Source organism: Leptonychotes weddellii, chromosome 13 (assembly GCF_054177405.1).
Source record: "Leptonychotes weddellii isolate Sample4059 chromosome 13, ASM5417740v2, whole genome shotgun sequence".
Taxonomy (NCBI): domain Eukaryota; kingdom Metazoa; phylum Chordata; class Mammalia; order Carnivora; family Phocidae; genus Leptonychotes; species Leptonychotes weddellii.
The window spans coordinates 52,595,698-52,607,008 of NC_138381.1; the positions used below are offsets into that span (position 1 = coordinate 52,595,698).

The window sequence follows — 11,311 nt, forward strand, 5'->3', positions numbered from 1 at the left end:
CATGATTATTTTTAAGAATATCTTTAAAATTTAGTTTTTGTTTTTTACCTGAGAAGGTAAACAATAACAGTAATTTCGTAAGTGGCATAGAAAGGTAACACAATGAAAATGCCTCTCTTCTATCCTAGGGCCCTCCTGACCTATTGACTTTTATAAAAATGCCTTACTTTGACATAATTTTTTTTTATTAGAAGAAAAATTAGAAGTGGGGAAACTTCAAATACTGGGTGAAAAAAACAAAGACATGTATTAAGGATATGCACCGATTATCAATTTTTATGTACTATTTTAGAAATAGAAAATTAATTTTAGATTATTACAACTATAGGCATACTGTTATACCATTATCAAAACATATTCTGGGGCCCCTGGGTGGCTCAGTCGGAAAGCGTCTGCCTTCGGCTCGGGTCATGATCCCAGGGTCCTGGGATCGAGCCCCGCATAGGGCTCCCTGCTCTGCAGGAAGCCTGCTTCTCCCTCTCCCACTCCCCCTGCTAGTGTTCCCTCTCTCGCGGTCTCTCTGTCAAATAAATAAATAAAATCTTTAAAAAAAAAAAAAAATTCTGTCGTTCTTAGATCATCACTTACATTGTATTGCAGTAGTATATATTAGGATTTTGAGTCTTGCTTAATTTTTTTGCCTATTTTTCTTACAAAACCCGATCAGTGTTAACATAATACTGGTTTTAATGAGTTTTCTGATTAGCTTTTAAAAACACCTGGCAGGTGAAATTTTATTACAGTAATTCAGGATGGTTTTAAAATGTATATGAACACACTGATTAAAATTTCCTTACCCTGGGCGCCTGGGTGGCTCAGTTGGTTAAGCAACTGCCTTCAGCTCAGTCTGTGATCCTGGAGTCCCAGGATCAAGTCCCACATCGGGCTCCCTGCTCAGTGGGGAGTCTGCTTCTTCCTCTGACCCTCTCCCCTCTCATGCTCTCTCTCACTCTCTCTCTCTCAAATAAATAAATAAAATCCTTAAAAAAAAAAAAAATTTCCTTACCCGTTTTCAGAGATGACAGCTAAACCTGGCCTATTTCTCAAACCTGTAGGGAGAGGTAGGCATCATTTGTGTGTTTACCACCACTTGCTCCCTCATTTCCTCTTCTCAATTCCTAACTCTGTGCTGTTTTTTAAAAAGGGGGTATTTGAGGAGGAAATCTTACTGCTGTTTAATGACAAAAATAAACAATTTATCATTCTCTGCACTGACAATCTAATACCAGTTTTTTGGTAGCAACTGCTAAAAGTTGCTAGAGGAAACTACTGATTGCTCAGTTACTTGCTGTAATTGGATGGGGCCACTGCTCCAGAAAATCCAACACATAGTAACAGTTATAAGCGTATTTGGTGCAGAGGCATTATATATGTATAGACTATGTCATATAACAAGCTATGATCTGAGATTGCATTTTTCATTTATTACATTCATCTTTCTGAAATATGGCAGGATTTTTTGAATGATCTGATTTAGCTGGACTTAATGTAGCAGAACTTAATTATAAAGGTGTGAAGAACTAAATAAGCTGGTAAGAGGGTAAAATTTGCAGAATGGCTTCTAATTCAGATGCCAAATACAGCTAACTCAAACAATGACCCGTGTTGGGGAGGAGGGGTAGTAGGGGCACCAACCCACCTCTTTCCGAATTGAAAATCCTCCTGTAACTTTTAACTCCCCTCAAAATTTAACTACTAACAGTCTACTGTTAACTGGTAACAGAAACAGTTGATTAACATTTTCTATATTACATGTATCATATACTGAATTCTCACAATAAAGTTACAGAAAAGAAAATGTACATCTACCTTACCTCACTTATCAAAAAAAAATTTCATATATGAGCAGACCCATGCAGTTCAAACCCATGTTCAAGAGTCATCTGTATACATGTTTTAAGTGTCTGCTTAACTTTGGCTAAGACTGAGGTTTAATGCTTGGGGTCCTTGACCTTTTAGTACTATTATGAAAACTGTTATTTTACCCACTTGCTGAAGATTTGAGCCAACAAAAGACAGGGCTATGCAATTAAAAGTCTTAGCAGCTTACTAACTAACTAGCTTGTGGATACAAACTTGTTCTCTTCAGACTTCTTTTGAGACATCTATCTGTAATAGCTATAATAATAATTTCTTGATTTATATTTCTAGTTTCACATTGAAAAGGAAAATTAGCTCCTCTTGCCTTCCTAAGTATCATGTGGACCTTTTGAATAATAAATTGTGGCTGATTTATAATTTGCCCATATAATCTTAATATGGACGTTACATTTTTTTTGCAGCTGTCCTACTGAGTGTAGTCAATACAGTGCCCTGGAACACAGTTGTCTTAGGAATCTTTCATATATTAAGTGATTTTTTTTTTTTAAAGATTTTATTTATTTGACAGAGACACACAAGCAGGGGGAGTGGGAGAGGGAGAAGCAGACTTCCCGTCCAAGCAGGGAGCCCGATGTCAGGCTCGATCCCAGGACCCTGGGACCGTGACTTGAGCTGAAGGCAGAAGCTTAACAACTGAGCCACCCAGGTGCCCCATATATTCAGTAATTTTAAATACGGTTGTACATATAGTTGTTGCCATAAATTATGGCTAATTTACTTCAGCAAATTCATGCTTACCTTTCAATTTTGAAGGGAGGCAGTGCTATAGAAATAGCAATTGCCATTGCCATCAATACTAATGACCATGATTTAAATGAGAACTCAATGACTTGAAGAGATGTGAGTTGGTTAAATTTTTAGTGGGTTTCTTTGTATTTCATGCCATAAATATCCATATTAAATGTAACAGTAGGGGCACCTGGGTGGCTCAGTGGGTTAAGCATCTGCCTTCAGGTCAGGTCCTCCATGGGGCTCCCTCTCCCACTACCCCTCCCCCCACCCGTAAGCTCTCGCTCTTGCTCAGATAAATCTTAAAAAAAAATATGTAACAATATTCCACCTCTAGCCTAAGGTGCTCTCTTATTCTTCATATTGAACCTAATGTTTTATAGGTGGGAGAAATCAGGAAACTAGGAAGGGAAAAAGTGATCATTATTAATGCAAGTTTATGCTTTATATAATTTGTTGAGATTTAACTTTGTGTCAAGTCTAAAGTGTCACATCATCTGTAGTGACATAAAGAAATTTGTAACTCCATTAAGTCATAAATAGGTGCTGTAGTTTAGAGACCATTATTGATGAGGGAGGTGGTTTCCGTCCAATTATGTAACCTCTCTGGTGGTTAAATAAAGGCATGTACAAACTGTGGCAGATTAACCTCGATGTAAATAAAAGTAAGTCAGAATAAAATGGTTTCCATCTGATTATGTAACCCCTTTGGTGGTTAAGTAAAGGAATGTACAAACTGTCGCAGACTAACCTCGATGTAAATAAAAAGCGTCCAGAAATAAGAGTACCCGCTGCTGGTAGGCCGAGACCGTAAAATTTCCTCACGCACTCTTCTCCAGTGCTTGAGCAGTTCCCTCTGAAATATTATCTCGGATGTGGAGAGAATTGTTTCTCTAAAAAGGTCACTCGAAGGTGTGAATGGAAGAGAGCGTACTGTGGGGTTCACGATGTCCCCGGTACAGGTGCACGTTAATGTACTTTCGAACTGGCACTGGGGCCCCACCTAGCGCAGGTGAGGGCGGGCGCGTCGGTGCGCCGCCGAGTTCCCGGCACGCGTCAGGGTCCCCTGGGCTCCAGTGCAGGTGCTGTTCCGCTGGCGCGCAAGCGCACTGCCGCGCGGACATGGGGGCTCCGAGGCGTCCAGCCGTTCGCAGCTGAGAATTTAGGGGGCAGATACCCTGCCTCTGCCTTTAGACATATTTTTCCGGGTTCGACCTCACAAACTCGCCCACCCGCCTTGCAAAAATAACATGTGAATACCCTATGTTCAGCCTCTTTGCCGCCGCCGCCGCCATTTCCAGAAGTTTCCAGTCACATCCACTGCCATGGTCGCGACAAAAAGAGACTTCAGAGCCCTCCAGCCCCGCAGCGTCAGCGGAGTCTGCGCTGCTTTCTTGCGCATCCCTAGGTTCCCCCTCTGTTTTTGGGCCGATGACGGCGGATGGAGACGGCGACACTGGGTAGGGTGCGGTGAGGACCGAGCAACTAGAGAGGAGTTCCGGCCTGCACCCCCGCCGCCTCTCACTTGGTACCTTCCGACTCCTCCGCCCCACGGCTCGGGAAGCTTCTCCGTAGAGTTGAAAGAGCGGCGGGGTAGCGGGGAGGGGCCGGCGGAAGGGGCGGGCAGGCACTGGGGGCGGGGCGATCACGCCGCCCGTCCCGTGCTCGCGGAGTCACGTGCCTGTGTCGCAGCCAATCGCCGGGCGGCGCTGTCCTGGGAGCGAGGAGGCTGTGGTGAGAGACGGACGGAGACCGGAGATGTTTTCAAGCCCGGCCTCCGCGGCGTTCGTGGCGGTTGCAGCGGCGACGAAGACAACGACAGCGACGGCATTACCGAGGCACTCGTTCAGGGGGTAAACCCTCCTGCGCCAATCGTGCCTCGGGTCCGTGAGGGTGAGGGGGGCGTGGCGACAGGCGAGGAGGAAGGAGGGGCGCGGTTTCGAGCCCCGTCCCCGGCGCTTGGGAGGAGACCCCTCAGTTCTGCGCTGCTCCCGTCCCCCCTCCCCAGAGCAAGGTAGGGGACGCGCCCTGCCCACCCTGTCTCGTGCCGGCCGGCCTGGCCAGGCACGGTCCGCGGCGCCGCAGGCCTGACAGTGACAGGCCGTTAGTGGCCCCGGCGCGGGTCCGCCCGGCCGCCGCCGCCCCTCCAGGAGTCCCGAGGAGCCGCGGCGCGGCCAGGAGCTGCCAGCAGGGCGGGGGCGGTGCGGGGGGACTTGGCGGGGCACCCCCCGCTGCCGTTCCCGGGGCTGGGCTGCCACCGCCTCCCGGAACATGGCGGGGTCGGGAGGAGCGTGTGCGTGCGAGTGTGCGCGGCCCGAGAGGGCGCCGCCGGCGTGCCGCGGCCGGACCCGGCGGGGCGGGGCGGGGTGGGGAGGGGAGGGGGTGGGGGCGCGCCCAGCCCGCCGCGCGCGCCCGCCCGCCGGGAGCCAGGGTGCGGGCGCGGCCGCAGGGCACCGCTGTGGCCCCTCCCGGAGGGAGCATCGGAGGTATCGGGGTCCAGGGGAGAGGAAGATGAAAGGGAGAAGGGAAATTGCCGCTTTAAATAGTCTCAGGGGCAAGGAGAGCGGCACGTTGCAGCTCTGTCTTAAATGCCAGTGTAATCTATCTTTGCCGCATTGGGCAATTGGTTCTTTTCATGGTTCTGCAAATGCTCATTCTAATGGTGTTCGTAGACCCTTGGAGCACGTCAGGTTCTTAGATCTCATTTTGAGGGGTATCATGATGTGACGCATCTTCGAGGATCCCAAAGCGTTGAATAAACGGTTGTACAAAGAGGTTACCGAAGCCCAGCTGACAGCTGTTTTAATAATAACAGTAAGAAACAGTTTGGGATGGGAAGTTAACACTATTGCACCAGTTGAAACCGTAGGAAACATTTTAAGCAGTGTAGTCGTTGACGTTGTAATTTCCACTGGACACCCGCGGCTAAACTGCGAACGCGGGTGAAATGGGTTGCAGATTCAGTGATGTGTAAAGCCTTGGAATTATCTGTAATCCTGAAGTTGAAATGAACCTGTGTTCTTAGTCGTACTCCTTTTTTATTTTAAAAAGGTTAACGTAAATTATGAAGGAAGGCGAAACGGTAAAATAGCTATTTTAAAATAAATTGACTGGTTATTAAAAACATATGCTCAAGTAGGCTGCTAAAAATCTCGGGCACTGATCTGTTTCAGTTTCTTCAGTCATTATACAAAGGCTTTCCTGGAGATTAGCTCAGAACTGGCAGAACATATGCTCTATTGGTGCCAAGTGGCTTAAAAACAAAATGAGATAGTGTTGACTATATAAGATCAAGTCATTATATTAACTAATCTTGTTGGGAAAAATCTTTAATTTGGGCTAAACGCAAAAAAATATTTAAAGACTCAAAATGTTTCCCCAGATTATAGGCAAGAGGAGAAAGGTTTTACTACTTAAAGATCTTTTATAAAGTTGACACCAAGTACTAAATTTCTTTTAAAGGAAGGTCTGCAGTCGGTTTGACTAAAATCAAGCTTAACTACTCAGGATATGTGTTATATTTTAGGGGCAGGCAAGGTGTTAAAATGAGCTAAAATCTAAGTGTTAAGTGGTATTCATGGAAGGAAAAAAAGAAAAACAGGATGCCTTTAATGTTCTTCATCTCATAGTTGTTGTTAGTATGGTTTTATGAGCAAGCAGAGCTGGGAAAGTGAAAATCTAGGGTTGAGTATTCCATGAGGAATATTTGAGGAAGAATAGAACTCAAATATTCCGATGAGCAAAGAATTTAGTAGGTGAAAATATGTTGTTCAGTCTCTGGTTTTAGTTCTTGAATATCAGGAAGAAAAGAAAAAAAAAAAAACAAAAACCTGAATTTTGTTTGGGGATAAGTGCCTCCTCAGTGGAATGAATTTAAAATGAAGATGTTTTTATCAAGGTGCTTATATATTCCTTTTTGTTCCTATAGAAGTTGTTGGAAAATGTGATAGTCTTTTGAGGTAGATTGTAGAAAATGGGAGTCAGTGGGATATTTGAAAAACACTTTGTTGGAAAAAAGGTCTTTATTCTAAGGAGTAAGAAGAATAATAGTAAAAATATTCAATTTGTTGGCGTTAGTTGACTGGTAGTTAAATTTTCTTCATTCTCATGTTTTAAGAGCATTATTACATTCTGAAAAGAGAATGATCTGTGAGATTATTTCTATCATAGTAAGAGGTTTAGGCTGTTTTCTGTATATAAACTTGATGATACTGAATCAGTATCTATCAGAAAGGCATGAAAAAATTGTCTGATAATTGGAATAGGTTGCTTAAGAGTTGTTCACATTATTTTGTGACTTGGAACTTGTTGCTAAAATTAACGTTGAAATGTATTTCTAAAATGCCTGTGTTGTGTAAAGGGTACAGTCATGGTGATTTGTCCTTAGAACTGGAAGGGAACTCAAATTTTCTAGTCTGTTTTCCTCGAGAGAAATTAAAGTCCTGGTAAGGTGAAATGACTTACCCAAGTCAGGACAGCCTATTTAAAAAGTTTGTGGTTGGGCCTAGAGATTCCTTTCTGTGAAAATGCTAATACCTCTTTCTTTAAGAAGTAGTTTTATGGAGTAGTGGAAAAAATATTGAAATATAAGTGATAAGGCCTCAATTTAAATTCTTGATTTAAAAAAAAAATCTTGATTTATTACTTCCTAACTGTGGTTCTTGACAAATCACATTAACTTTGAGAATCTTCTTAATCTACAAAAAGTAATTTTCCTAAATAATTTACAGGGTTGTTGGATGGAACAAGTGTGATTACATATGGAGAGCACAAGGTAAAACAGTAAACTTTTATACATATAAAAAGTGGCAATATTTAAAAAATAGTTTTACTGTGCTAAAAGGTGCCTAGATCCCTAGGTTTTTGCTTAGCCTTAGCTTTATTGTTTCCAACACCTGCTGTTTTACAGATTATAACTCCCTGTAGATACATTTTCTGATCCCCACTTAGTTCTAATCTTAGTAAAGCCTCTTATGAACATTTTAAATATTGCAGTTGTTAGAGCCTGACTTCCTCTGGAGAATATGAAGTTTCTCCATATAGCATTTGAAAACATTCTCATTTACACTCATGCATGCATAATCTGTTTCTTTAACAGTGGCTTTTAAAAAGTAATAGTGAAAGTATCTTAGTTGCAATGTTAATTTGTCTGTTGCTAGTTTCCACATATGGCAATAACAGGAGATAATTTCCTTCATAAACTCAGCTTTGAATGGTTTGTGTTGAGGTTATCTTGTACATCTAAAAATATAGAAATGTTCAGACAGTTTTTGTTAGTTGGCTTTCAGTGTTATGTTTAAAGACTTTTTCTAGTGCTTTAAATTGATAATACTGGAAACACATATGTGACTATTGTTTATTGTTGTGTATGTAGATTACCTGTAATCTTGAAGCTGAAAGTTATGATAAACATTCATTGAGCACTTAGAATATGAATGTATCTGTGTTCAAAGTTTTAAGTAAAATATTTAAGATAATTTTCAAAATAACCCTGTGAAACAGGTACTATTATTATTTTAACATATGGCTGAGGAAAATGAGGCTTTGAACTGTTATGTGATGTGTAGATATTCACAGACCTAAAAAAAAGTGACAGACTGTTATTGTTCCCGTTCTTAACTGTTTGTGCTCTGCCTCTAATTAAGAGTGTTTAGCTGATTTTGAAGTTTTAAGGCAGTGTTTCTTAAATTTCAGACTTTGTGAAAATGTCTAGGGGCCAGCTATTCTACCTTCTACTGTGTTGGTCAAAAAAACAAAAAGAAAAGTAAACGCTTTATGAGAATCTTGGAAGGTAGGCAGCAAGCCTTTTCTGAGATGTTGAGATAACTATTGGGTTTTTTTTATGTTAGTTGTCAGAAGCAAATTAATTTCAGCAGCTACAGAAGGACTACGGTTGTTAACATTACAAGAGGTGATTTTAACAAACTCCACCTTGATGTTGATGCCATTTTTCTAAAGAAATGGATGTGACTGGAGGAAAAAAGATCACTAACCAAACTCATTTAGGACTTTTATAAGTAATTTACTTTTATAGTAAATTTGTCCATTTTAGAAAAATAGTATCTAAGACTAGATTTTCCAATTAATGAGACCCTCCAAAATTCCAAGAAATTCAAACTCTGAAATTCTTAGAAAATTAAGTTTAAACACAAATGCTTCCAGATTGAGATAAGTAGAAGAGGTAAACATGAAGCTGCAAGTAATAAGGTGGAAATAATTTCTTTTTCTTTGGCATCTTAAGTATTGTCTCTTCTTTGGCCAATACCTTGATATTTGCTTATTGCACAAAAATTGTTTCAAAATATGTAGTAGTAGTTTACTTTTCTGGCCTTCGGTTTGTATTTGGGCCATAATTGGGGGAAGTGTCACAAATATTAGGGATAAATACCATATTTTCTGTTTTTAAAGATTTTTTTAATTTTTAAATTAAATAATGTCTATACCCAATGTGGGGCTCGAACTTAGAACCCCAAGATTGAGTCACATGCTCTAATGATGGAACCAGCCAGGCACCTCCAAGTATCATATTTTTAAACTATTGTGTTACTTGAAAGAGGTGTGAGAGAATCTTGTAGCTTCTCAGATTGTTCTTCGTCCTACATGGGAGTTTTGTCTGCCTCCTGAATTCTAACAGAATGAAAACCATGCATGTGTGGTTCTCTCTTCCTAGAAATAGCTGTATTGATTCAGGATACAAGATAATAGTATGTAAGAATTATGGTGCTGTGTAGTTCACGAAGAATTTTTTTTTAATTTATTTATTTGAGAGAGTGTGCACCTGAAGGGGGAGTGGGGAGAAGATCCTCAAGCAGACTCCCTGCTGAGTGGGGAGCCCAATGTGGGGCTGGATGCCAGGACCCTGAGATCATGACCTGAGCTGAAATCAAGATGCTTAACTGACTGAGCCATTGAGGCGCCCCAGTTCATGAAGTACTTTTTACATCAGATCCCTTGAATTTCCCAACTACTCTGAGATCAGTAAAACATCAGTTAACCTGATGGTGTTGAACCATGGGTAGGATCCAGGTTAAAATTCTCTGGCAAAATGCTAGATTCTTGAAATTCACTCGAGAAAGAGAAGCATTAGTAAATCTAAAGGAAGAGATAAAAAACACACATACTTTTACTCTCTCCTACCAAAGGCACATTGTACACAGCTTTCATTCTATTTTGTTATACCTCTTCTGTTTGAAACTTAAGCAGGTAGAAGTAAATACTAAAAACCTTCTTTATACCACTTTACTAATTAGTGGTGATTGAGAATGACAGAGGAGAAAATTAAAATTTTACAGAATGTTTCTTACGTTAATTTGCACAAAAATATTATAAGGTGGAAGAAAGCCTTGTTACATTCTGTTGTTCTATACCAAAGTCGCGATCTCTGAGTTAAAGTAAGTCCTTTTTCACCAGAGTTTAATTTTGAGTATTTGAAAGTTACTTGGTGATCACATTTAATTTTATTGAGCTTCTGTACTTAAGGTACTGTTAGATATTTTCATATATGTTATTTTAATCAATAATGAGAGTAGATATCTTACATATCTAGTTATGAAGATACTTCAAAAAGGTGTCACTGGAATATCTCCAACTTTAGATACTAGTACTCATGAACTAACTTGAAATTTATAAGTGCTATATAAATATAAGTTTGTTACTTTAAGAGAAATTTTTCTTAAGATCAACCTAATTCATTCATAGATTTATGTTGAGGTGGATCATCCAGTGGTGGTTATTCAACCTTCAGAAATTATCCCTGACTTCCAATGTTCATCCCAAGAATAAAGATGAATGTTCTCGGGCGCCTGGGTGGCTCAGTTGGTTAAGCGACTGCCTTCGGCTTAGGTCATGATCCTGGAGTCCCAGGATCGAGTCCCGCATAGGGCTCCCCGCTCAGTGGGGAGTCTCCTTCTCCCTCTGACCCTCCCCCATCTCATGCTCTCTCTATCTCATTCTCTCTCTCTCAAATAAATTTAAAAAAAAAATCTTAAAAAGAAAGATGAATGTTCTCTTTAAGTTGCATTGAACAGGACAAAAAATTACCTCTTTACTGAGTTTCTATTTGTCCTCATATCATTGAAAGTAAACAGGAATGTTTGACAGAAAATTGGCTTACTCATTCTTCCTTTCCTTTGTCCTTTTTCCTCCTCCTGGCTCCTCCTTCCCCCTCAGACGCCAGTGTTCCTTTGCTTTTGCAAACACCCAGTGAAAAAAATCTATACCTATCTGTTGTTGGTTGACGATGTAAATTTGTGTTATTAGATTTAAGTATTACCACTTATATTTTATATTTCAAGGCTCTTGTCTTTAATTATGGTATGAATATTGATTTTAGCTACAGGAATTTGGATATTAGCTAATATATCAGGAAATAATCATTTGCATTTTCTCTTCTGTGAATTGACACTTCATATCCTTTGGCTATTTTTCTCTCTTTGTTCCTTCTTATTGGAAATCTCCAAGAGTGGCAATCAAGAATTTAAACAATTTCAAAAACACTTTTATTGTGTTTTTAAATTACAAAAATAATATACGCTTATTATTAAAATAAAAAACTATGGGGGCGCCTGGGTGGCTCAGTCGGTTAAGCGTCTGCCTTCGGCTCGGGTCATGATCCCAGGGTCCTGGGATCGAGCCCCGCATCGGGCTCCCTGCTCGGCGGGAAGCCTGCTTCTCCCTCTCCCGCTCCCCCTGCTTGTGTTCC

The 11,311-nt window shown here is 40.9% G+C and overlaps 1 protein-coding gene across 5 annotated transcripts in view; it reads left to right on the forward strand.

Annotated features, from left to right (window-relative positions):
• Window positions 1-4,300: 4,300 nt before the first annotated feature.
• Window positions 4,301-11,311, forward strand: part of ANKRD12 (ankyrin repeat domain 12) — a 125,251-nt gene continuing 118,240 nt past the window's right edge. For 2 of the 5 annotated variants that reach the window (XM_006742408.3, XM_031038060.2), the window contains exon 1: window positions 4,301-4,624. The gene's annotated coding sequence lies outside the window, so the exon portion shown is untranslated. Of the gene's footprint in view, window positions 4,625-4,988; window positions 5,097-7,340; window positions 7,385-11,311 lie in introns of those variants that run through there. The other 3 variants (XM_081802560.1, XM_031038059.2, XM_081802561.1) reach the window with 3 other exon arrangements.